Genomic DNA, 12,106 nt, shown 5'->3' with positions numbered 1-12,106 from the left:
ATTTAGAAGTCGTAAAATTTACATCAAATATGCTACCACCCTAAAATTGATGTTTCGAATCTGTTGGCGCAGTTCGTTCAGTCATCCATCGCACGGATCAAATGATATCCACAAAAGTCAAAAATAAGGTTCTCGAAATCTCCAAAAATCACAATATCGCATAAATGGTACCAAAATGCATCAAAAACCGTATCAATCACCCCCCACCTTAAAAATACTATAATGAAATTATAGAGAGGGGTAAAAATATTAAATCACATAGAAACGCACATTTCACATATTTCATCAAAAAGCTAGTCGTTATAGAAAATTAGATAAACATGTTGGAAGCAACTGAAAAGATTGAAAATCTATGTTCTATGATCACTGAATGTAATGTAGTTGGAAATTCAAATGAATGGTGGTTTGATTCAGGAGCCACTAGACATGTTTGTGCGGGCATAAAAAGCCTTTGCTACTCATAATGCCGTTTGTTCCAAATAAGTTATCTTCATGAAAAATAATGCAACAACCAAGGTTGAAGAAAGTGGGAATATATTCTTGAAAATAACTTCTGAGAAGTTATTGACTCTCAACAATGTTCATCATGTTCCTACTATTAGGAAGAACTTAGTGTCAACAACACTTCTTGTTAAAAATAGATTTAAGTGTGTGTTTGTTTTGAAGAAAGTTATTATAAGAAGGAATGAAACTTAAGTAGGAAAGGGCTATTTCAATGAAGGACTTTTCAAACTTGATGTAATGGATGATGAAATGAAGAAAGTTGAGGCTTCTTCTTACTTGCTAGAGTCAAATAATTTGTGGCATAATCGTTTAGGATATATCAATTACAAAACCTTGGAAAAATTAATTAATTTGGGAGTGTTGCCTAACTTTTAGTGCAATGAATCAAAGTTTCAAATATGTGTGAAATCTAAGTATGCTAAGCATCCATATAAGTCTGTTGAAGGGAACTCCAATCTCTTAGATTTAATCCACACCAATATTTGTGATAAAAAGTCAACACCATCTCGTGGTGAAAAAAATATTTCATAACTTTTATTGTGCACTAGATATTGTTGTGTTTATTTGCTAAATGGTAAGGATGAAGCAATAGACATTTAGGCAATATAAAATTAAAGTTGAAAATCAGTTGGATAAAAAGATGAAAATGATAAGAAGTGACAGAGTGGAGAGTATGAATCTCTTTTTACGTAGATATATTTGAAAAATGGAATTGTCCATCAAACTACTACCCCGTATTCATCTCAATCGAATGGAATTGTAGAAATAAAAAATTAAATATTGAAGAAAATTATGAATGTTTTACTCATAAGTTAAGATTTACCGCAAAACCTATTGGGGGGAAGCTATCCGTACAGCAAATCGAGTACTCAATAGAGTGCCCCATAGTAAGACATAATTCATTCTATATGAAAAATGAAAAGAAAGGAAACCAAACTTGAAATATTTTAAATTGTGGGGGTGTCTAACCAAAGTCCAAGTTTCCTATACCTAAAAGGACAAAAATATGATAAAAAATTATGGATTGTATTTTCATTGAATATGCTATAAATAGTAAAGCGTGTCGATTTTTAGTTCATAAATTCAAACATCTAGATATTTACAAAAATATGATAATTGAATCAGATAAGACTGAGTTCTTTGAACATATTTATCCGTATAAAGCTGGACATGAACTATCTAGTAGAGGGTCTAAACGACCTCGAGATGATCAAAGGAGAATGTACTTAATGATAAGAATTCAAGACATAATATACGTCCAAGAACATTGACTTCCTTTTGATCAGATTTTGTAACATTTCTTCTTGAAAATGAGCCTCAAATGTTTAAAGAAGCAATATCATCTTCGGACTCATCCTTTTGAAAAGAAATAATCAATGGTGAGATTGATTCAATGATGAGCAACCATACTTGGGAGTTAGTTGATCTTCCTCCAGGAAATAAACCTTTATAAGGAAGGTTAACGTTGATGGTACTATTGAAAAATACAAGGCAAGACTTCTTGTGAAAGGCTTTAGAGAAAAAGAAGGTCTTGATTATTTTGACACATACTTACCAGTAACAAGGATAACATTCATTCATATGTTGGTTGCTTTAACTGTGGTATATGGTCTTGAAATCCATTAAATGGATGTGAAAATAGCTTTCTTAAATGAAGAATTTGAGGATGAAATTTATATGAAACAACACAAGAGTTTTATGGTTCCTAGTAAAGAAAAAAAAAGTGCGCAAACTTGTTAAGTCACTTTATGGACTAAAATAAGCACCCAAACAGTGGTATGAAAAGTTTGACCAAACCTGCATGTTGATAAACGACTTAAAGATAAATGAATGTGATAAATGTGTTTACATTAAAGGCACTTCAAATTACAAAGTCATTGTTTGTTTGTATGTGGATGATCTGTTGATCATAAGTAGAGACATTTCTGACATAAATGCTATGAAATGAATGCTTGAGAGCAAGTTTGATTTGAAAGACCTTGGAGTTGTGGATGTGACCTTAGGAATTAGAATTCATAGAACTCCACAAGAATTGATGTTGTCACAGTCTTATTAAATTGAAAAGGTACTTGACAAATTCAAGTATTTTGATTTCAATATTGCCAAGAATCCATTAGATGTGAGCTTTGTACTTCAAAAGAATAAAGGTGAAAGTGACTCACAGTTGAACTACACAAGAGTGTTAAGAAGTTTGATGTATATCATGAATTGTACAGAGCTATACATGGCATGTGGTATTAGTAAATTTAGTCGGGACATGACTAATTTCAATCAAACTCATTGGATGACAATGAAAAAAGTTTTTGGGTATCTAAAACATACTCAAGACTATGCCTTGCATTATAACAAATATCCAGAGGTAATTGAAGAATATAGTGATGCAAATTAGATCACCGGATCGAATGAATTAAAAAATCCTTAAGTGGATATATATTTACTTTAGGTGGAGGAGCAGTCTCTTGAAAATCATCCAAACAGACATGAATTTCCCACTCTATAATAAAATTTGAATTTATCGTGTTTGATAAAGACGGTAAAGAAGCTGAATGGCTCTGAAATTTCTCGGGAGATATTTTTCACGACCTGAACTAGGGCCTAGTCTGTTGGGTGCCTCAAGTCCCGTCCGAAATCGGAGACCACCCCCAACCCCTAACCATTACTGCCCTACACTGTAAGTTGGACGAATTCTGAATATATATATATATAACATAACAAAATGGAACAATCATGAATCAAATATAGTTAAACGGTGTCAGCCCCAATACTAATACTAATGCCAAGGCTGATAGTAATACCGACACCGCCCATACCAACCTATAATAGTCTCATAAAGCCTCTATCAAAAATCAAAACAACATCTGATTGGCATATGCCCCCGACCATAGTTAAAACCAAAGTCTAAGAAATAACAAAAGTATGTAGAGAAGATCATAATATGAAATGGAGACTTCCGGAGTATGAAAACTCACCACTTCAATCTACCTCAAAGTTGTCCCTCAATCCAACTCATTGAGTAGGAGGAGTAGAATGACCGGTTCTTGCATCGCGTGGGGATACAGCACCCGAAGACAGGTTAGCGGGTGAACGCTATCATGTACTTAGGATAAGGATAAGATAATATCATTATTCAAAACCAAAGTAGATAATCATATGCAATCACATACATACATATATACATATATTATGCCGGGGAAGGAAACTGGGTTTAGCATGTATTTAAAATCTTTAACCTGGGTTATGTAGCTTGGTCGTCCTAAAATCACCCATATGCTATATAGGTGTAGCACCCCATGCTGAAAGGGCCCTAGTTCGTGTTAGTCGCACAACCGAAGAAAAAAACCTAGGATGACTAGTACATCCCTCAAAATATAAAGTGTGATGAAATGCACACGGTCACCAAGACTACCCTTACATCGAAAAACGTGACTTTCCAATGACGATCGCCCCGGGATACCCACCTTCTACAGCTTTGCTACTCAGCCCTCTTTAAGCCCAATATAAAACCATTTACACATTCCAACCATTTACCAAGGAGTCTTTTGTCTAGGCATTAATTGTTTGTATCGTCGTACCAAAATTAGAGCTTGCAAGTATATCCTTTTATGCCATACCAAAACCACTAAATCAAATTGACTCCCAAATTTTCAATTAAAAAAAACCATGGCCATCAAGGCCTTTCCAAACCATTTAGAATCAACCAATTCAATTTAAGTTTCATTACCATACTGTGCAATGCAAGGTTTGAAAAATATGGGAAAATATTATTCAACCAAGAACAACTAAAATCCCCAACATATGTTTCAAAACCCCAATCAATGCCCTAATAATACCATAAAAAATCATTTATTAAAGCATGTTTTTAGTTGAACCAACAATGAGAGAGGATTAACATGTGTTAGACAACAAGGAAGACGGAGAGAGACCACCCTTAGGAGCTTTAATTGCTTGCTTAGAAGAAACCCTAGCCTTTCTTGAACTAAGAGCCATGAGAGTGATTTGAGAGTAATTTAGGAGTATTTTGATGAGAATAATAGGTTAAGGAAGCCTTCAAAAGTGTTTTAAGTCATGGGGTCCTAAGGAGTTATTAGGGGAAAATGTCCAAAACATCCCAGCTTAAACTATAAAAATTCCGCAGGAGGATACAACTACCCCCTCCCCCCCAAACCGCACCCACAACATAGAGTGGTACCCATCACTTGTACCCTAGATAGAATTATGGACATCACACACTGTCCACCATACGACTTCCATTGCCCAAATCATACCATCACCATACGACAAGTATGGTGTGAGTCGTACCCTAAGTAGAATCCAAGAGGATAACCATTGGACAACATACGACTATATCTTACCACCGTACCCTATCCTCACGACTTTTAGTGAGCCACTCGTACTCAGAGCCAAGTCAAGTTACTAAGTTTCAAATTAAATAAAGGACCAACCCCTCACCAGTCATATGACCCATACCCACCGAACCGTATCCACACCAGAAACCCCACCACTACTCTCGAACTCCTAACGACTAGGATTCCTTGACTATATCCACATAATACAAGTCAAGATGTGAGTCGTATGATGGTCAGAAGGTTCAAAACACAGGAAATTTTTTTCAAGGACCAAAACCCAGGGTGTTTCATATTCTTTATTGGCTCAAATCTTTGTCACTAGTATGTATACACTGCGATAGTCAAGAAGCAGTAGATAGGGAAGAGAGAAAGATATTTATGGTAAATCTTGTCATATAAGACAGACACATAATACTATTATAGAACTACTCTCTAGTGAAATTATCATGGTTGACTATGTGAGGTCAAAGAATAATATGTCAGATCCACTTACAAAAGGCCTATCTAGAGAGGGAGTTGAGAGATCATACAAGGGAATGGGTTTATGGCCTAGGACAAGTCATCATGACGTTAACTCTAACTAGCAAACTGGAGATCCCAAGAGTTAGGTTCAAGGAGATCAAACAAAGTTGTGACTGGTGGTTAAACATTGTCAATATACTCAACCTATTCTCATGATGAAGACAATGTTTAGGAAACAAGGATAAGGCTTATGGTTTGAAGTTCTTTAATGGTTTCTAAGTTTGACAGGTTTGACCAAATAATTTGATCTATAGGATTAAACGTTTAGGAATCACCTATGTGAGGTTGAAGTGAAATTCGCTTCAAGGAGAATGATAATAAAGGCATATTCTGTAAGCTCTCATGAAACTAGGTCGTGTACATGGCTGAAACGAATAAAATCGTGAGAATCATAATTGGAAAAAGGTTGATTGTGTAACTTCTGTTGTCTAGGTGTACATTAAAGCTTGATGGTTCAAAGATATCACATCTATCGATTGACCGATTGCATACGATGCAAGTTCACTGCGGAAAGTTCAAAGGAAAATCTGCTTATCTAGATGCAACTAGTTTTTGCTTTTAAATCACACATTTGTCCGTAAATTTTTTATAAAATATTCGTTCCCCATTCATGTATGGGATGTTAGGTTTTTAAGAGATGCGAATGAAAAGTGAATAGGTGTTTTTCGAAAAGACACCAAGAGAAAGGATGCAATTTGAATAGACACTTTTTTGGTTTGGATGGTTGTGACCTTTCCAATGGGTTGTAACTTTTTCGAAGAGTTGCATCTTTATGAAGGGGTGTACTTTTCTGAACCATTGCTTCTCTTGATGAAGAAACACCTTGATGACTATAAATACCTGAATTTTTCCTCAAGTATAGACATGAAAATTTTGAAGGAAAAATTCTCCTCTTTTTCTTGAAAAAACTCTAATGTGATTTATTATCATTGAGTGCATTCGTTGTTCAACAGAGTTTGAGGTACCGCTATTCTGTCAGAGTGATTCATTCTATCCTGAGAGGATATATTCTATAACCTCGTGTTCTTGAGGAAAATAATTTCCTTAAAAACACAACGTGAATTCGGTGGACTTGAATCTTCTAATCTTCATCTTTTTCTAAACGTTTGATTTTGCGATTTTTCAGAAAATAGTTTGAACTTCATTTTGTTGATGTTTAGAAATTGGGTTGAACTTATTGTTGAAGTTCAAAGTTGTGAATACAAATTTACAACTTCATTTGATTGTTCATATGATTAATTTGAACATTTATTTGAAATTCTTGTTATAAAATACAGATGTTACTAAGTCCGAAAAAACAACACAAAGCTGTTGAACTAAGATTTTTGTAAGCATTTTTTTATAGACTTCTTAACGATTACTATGATAACGATCTTAAATATTCAGACTTTCTTATATTTCAATATACTTAAATAGTTTTATAAGATAAACGTTTAAAGTATCATTGCTTAAGTTACATATTTTACTAATTAGTATATTAGTGAATATCATAGCATATACATTGCGTGAACGTGAATAGAATGTATCGTTGACCGCGTTTCATTAGGCACGTTTCTGATTCTAAATGATTCTCTAGAATTTTATAAATAGTAAAATAGCATCCTTAATTTTAATTTATTTGTCTAGTTTTGACGTCGTATGAAATTTTTTGAAAAAGTAAAAATATTTTTAAATTTTTTGATATACAATTAAGATATGTAGAATCAAGAATATATGTATCAAATATTTTTAAATTTTATGATCTTAAGCATTTCAAAATTAGAATTCAAGAGTTACCAAACAACAATAACAACAACAAAAGGGTATTATTTTTCTAAATGGATTGAAAATAAAAGTAAGAACAATAAATTGAAACATAGGTTTTTTGGTCAAACTTTCCACAAATTAAAAATACTTATTTTAGATATAAGGTTGTTTTGAATAAGAGGGAGTTGCTTGTATGATAAGCACGCCCCTCACTTTCAATCCGAATATTATGAAGTCGAGTCATCAAAGGAGCAAAAGGATGGAAAGTCCGAGAGATGAAAAAAGAAGAGTAGCAGCTGAAAATATTTTTCATAAGCTAAATAAAATAGCTTTTTTTCAAAAATACTTTTGCAAAATTATTGATCCAACACAAATTACGTTTTTTATAATATTGGAAGTGCCTTTGAAATTATTTAACCAAAATAAAAACGACTAATCTTCCAATATATGATTTAAAAAAATCCTTTTTAAAATAAACGAAAACATCATCAATCTAGAGAAATTATAGCCAGTTATTATTATGTAGGTCACAAAATCACCTTTATTAATTAAAGTAAAAGTAGCTGGTTATTGGTTTGAAGATATCAAATCGCCTATTCTAATTAAATAAAAAATAGCTAATTATTACTCTATTCTTTATGGATTACAAATCTCTTTTTTAAATTAGAGAAATAACACTAATTGGTTTTTTTTTAGTTTAAACCACCCGGTGTCCGGTACCCGCTTTTTAGGATTCCGACTATATCTAGATTCGCCCCGCGTCGAGCCCCATTTGGGGGAGAGAGCTCCCAACAGAGTGTTTACACTAGTTGGTTATTAACCTATAAAATACAGTATTGCTTTTTTATTTTATTTTATTTTTTAAAAAAAAGGAAGTGGTGAATCACTACTTTTTTTTTTCAAAAAAAAAAAATGTGGATCATTTTTAGATTTGCGCGTCATCCTTGCGGAGAAACTATATTCTTCTTCTTTATAGCAACAACAAACCCAGTGTAATTCTTCTTCTTTATATGGTTCTAATTTTATCGGATATCCCCAAAGGGATGGTGAGTCGCTACTAAGTTTACCACATGTATAATTAAAAAACAGCAATATCATAGCATCATCTCCCCTCTTTGTTTTTATGTCGAGGCCGTGCCAGCACGGACCCAATTATTTTTTAATTCCATATATGACATAAATAAAATTTAGATAATCAAACATATTTTTAATTTGCTTTAGATATTTTAAGTTGTTAACTGTCGTAATTTATAATACCTTTTATGTAATTTTTAAATAATAGATGTTACTCTACTTGTTTAAATTTTTGGGCATCGATAGTCAATTATATTTTAGAATAATTTAAGTTTTTAATTATTGAGATTTATAATACCTTTTTTAATTTTAATTTAAGTGGCACAGATATAATTTCTAAAGTCAACCAAATATTTTATATCTTTAAAAAAATTTAAGTTGTTATGTAACAGATTATATTTTTAGATACTTTACTTGTTAACTATTGTAGATAATAATACTTTTTATGCACTTTTCAAATAATATATTTTACTCTCCTCGTCCAAACTTTTGTGGCATTGATATTCAATTACATTTTTAACTATTACAATTTAAGTATTACTGATATAATTTTAAGAGTCAACCAAATATTTTATATCTTTTAAATTTTTAAGTTGTTAATTCTTTGATCAGTAGTATTTTTTACGTATTTTTTTGGAACATATAATAGATTGATATAATTTTAAGAGCCAACCAAATATTTTATATCTTTTAAATTTTTAAGTTGTTAATTATTGTGATCTATAGAATTTTTTACGTATTTTTTGGAATATATAATAGATTAATTTTTTTGATATTTTAAACCATTAAATATTCTAATTATAATATAATTTATGTTATTTTTAAATAATATATGCTACTCTCCTTATCCAAAATTTTGTGGTACTGATAGTCAATTATATTTTTATAATGGTTTAAGTTTTTAATTACTGTGGTTTGTAATACTTTCTCTTCTATTACAAATTAAGTGACAATGATATAATTTCGAGAGTCGGTCAAATATTTTATATCTTTTAAATTTTTTAAGTTATTAATTATTGTGATTTACATGAATTTTTTCGTATTTTTTGAAATATAAAACAAATTAAAAAATGAGACAAATAAATTAAAATTGATGAAAAATGAAGGCAAGGAAAAAGACCAATGAAATTGTGACAAAACGGGAAGATTAACCTTTAAATTTTTCAAGTTGTCAATTATTGTGATTTATAGCATTTTTTACATATTTTTTAAAATATATGACAGATTAATTATCTTTTATATGTTTTAAGTTGTTAACTTATGAAATTTATAATACTTTCTATTAACATTCAAATAATATATGTTATTCTCCCTGTCCAACTTTGTTGGCATTGATAGTCAATCATATTTCTTAAATAATTTAATTTTTTAATTATTGTAATTTATAATACTTTTCTTCTATTCCAATTTAAGTGGCACAATGCTGATGGTCATAATAATTAATTAGAAATGATATAGTAAAATCATGATTGAACCAGCGAAGTACACCTGTTTTCACGCCCCTTTTTTTAACTCCAAAAAGATATGTTTTAAGGGTTGAAAGGGTTTTAATTATTAAAGTAACAAAAGATGAAAATTTGTTTCGAAAAAGGATTCTTTTTACCTTCAAAACTCAGAGTTGCCACTTGGCATAATCCGGTGTGCCAAGTCACCTTTGAAAAATCCTTTTCAAAATGATTTTGACTCTTTTAAACTGATCCGCGAACAAAGATTCCGATTAAGGAATTCTGTTGACCGAGGGGAAGGTGTTAGGCACCCCTCGGTCTCGTGGTTCGACGACGGTCGCTTGGTTAAGCATATCGGCTAATTTTGACACTACGATTATATAAACCACACAAAAGCACGAAAAACAATCAATCAACAAACAAAACAATCTAAAATTTAGTGTCCAGTCTAATTATACAATCCAAAACAAAAAATGCGAAAATATAAACCTACTCTAAATTAATTCTAGACTAATGCTCTACCCGACGCCTCGAGCCTTCATCACGAACGTCCTCCGGGTACATGATACCTCGGGGCATTCCCCGGTGAATAAATATATACAGATACTTCGGGGCATTCCCCGGCCAAATTATACAATTGATTCAAAAGTAATAAAATCAAACCATTCAATCAAATTTCAAACATTCAATCAACCCACAATCTCTAGATTTGCCTACCCGACCTACGTCTTGCCTATTCGAATCGGTGTATCTTGATACTACCAAATTCAATTAACGTTTATTTCAAGTCAAACAACTAATGAATCAAACTAATCAAAATTCACTAATTATATCAACTTTTCAATTCTCGCCCCACTTATTCCCACATGAATTCAAATCTTTCAATTCCTTCATTCACGTGAATCAATCAATCAATATCAACCACAGTAATCACGATTGCTCAAACACAATATCGAAACATATCACCACGTCACAATCATCAACCAAACACAATATTCACTCCAACACACCAACATATAATAAACATTAAATAAAAGAGGGGAATAGAGTTGGACCTCGATTCGTAGCTTTCAAACTCGATGTATTATTCCGATTAAAACCGTGACCAGAACCTCAAGCCGACCTTAACAACGACCAAAATCAAACTGAATTTCGACTTCAAATTGGACCCAACTCGATGATTCAAAATGGAACCCAAATGACCGATGACTCAAAAAGCTCGCTAAAATCCAACGAAAAATCAAACACCCACAGGGTTCGAACTCCGATGAGTCGCCGGTGATGCGGACGACCAAAACAACCAGTCGTCGGACGGATTTCATTCAGAATTGAAGAACAACGGAGGGAGGTTTGACTATTTTATACGAATGACGAACGGAAGGGATGATTCCGGCGAAGCTACTACCAGAATAGTAACCCAAAATCAACCCCTCTTCCTTCTTCATTACGGATCTCGAACTCTCTCACTCTATCTCCCTCCCATTCTCAAATCTCTCTCTTTGTTTCTATGTGTGAGTGTGTGTGGAATTGTTCGGTGCTTGAATATTTCAGTGAGGGTCTTCTTTAAATTTGTTACTGTGTGTATCTTCGAATTTCTAATGAGTTTTTGAGTTCCCTCGATTTCTGTGAGTGTGTATGTATATATGTTGTGGGTATATGAGGATGCACAAGTGGATAAATCCAATGGTGTCTTTTTAAAAAAAACGTGATAGAGGAAGTGTTGATAGAGTTCTCAGTGAGAAAGAAAAAGGGAGGGAATAGAGTCTGTGTATGTCGTTCTTGTTCCCTCAAAAACCAAAAAAAAAAATGGATCCTCTTTTGTGCGTATATATCCAAATATATGGAGAAGAAGATGGTGACAAAATGGGTCCTTTTTTGTTAGGTGTACCCGTGGTCCCCCTTCTTTTAGTTTGTTATTGTGAGGATAAAAATGTGAGTGGGTAGGGAGGTGGTTTATTTTGATTGGGTAGGTTGTTAGGATAAGATAAATTAGTTAGAGGTATTGTTTTTGTTTATTTTTATATTTTTGTGGGATATAATTACATGGGGTTGGACACATGGTAAGGTGAACTAAAGATGAATAAAATTAGACTTCGGGAGGGAAAAAAATAGGTGTCTACATCATGCCCCCTTTGAATGTAAACACGAAGTATTTTCAGACAAAGAAATAGACAGTGAGACCAAATTTTGACCCGACCATTATTCAAAGAAAGAAACAGAAGGAAGAAGGACAACTGGGTCTTGACTTAAGACATCCTACCTACCCAAGTTATGAGAGAATCAAGTCACGGGTATTTCAAAGGATTGGAAAGAGAAGGACTATGCCGAGTTGGAGAGTCGAGTGAGTTTTCAGTCCGCGGCTCTGTTATTACATCAAAAATGAAAATTACAAGTTAAAAACATAAATGAAATTACAAAATCCTATCTATGCAGCTTCTTCTGGACTTTTGACTTGAGTTTCATTACCCT

At 32.8% G+C, this 12,106-nt stretch overlaps 1 pseudogene; it reads right to left on the bottom strand.

The window, feature by feature from the left end:
• Window positions 1-8,024: 8,024 nt before the first annotated feature.
• On the bottom strand, window positions 8,025-8,163 carry LOC124889193 (annotated as a pseudogene).
• Between the last annotated feature and the right edge of the window lie 3,943 nt (window positions 8,164-12,106).

Source organism: Capsicum annuum, chromosome 11, assembly GCF_002878395.1.
Source record: "Capsicum annuum cultivar UCD-10X-F1 chromosome 11, UCD10Xv1.1, whole genome shotgun sequence".
NCBI classification, from domain to species: Eukaryota; Viridiplantae; Streptophyta; class Magnoliopsida; order Solanales; family Solanaceae; genus Capsicum; species Capsicum annuum.
Note: the sequence above shows the minus strand (reverse complement) of the source record. Positions and strands in the feature narration are given on the sequence as shown.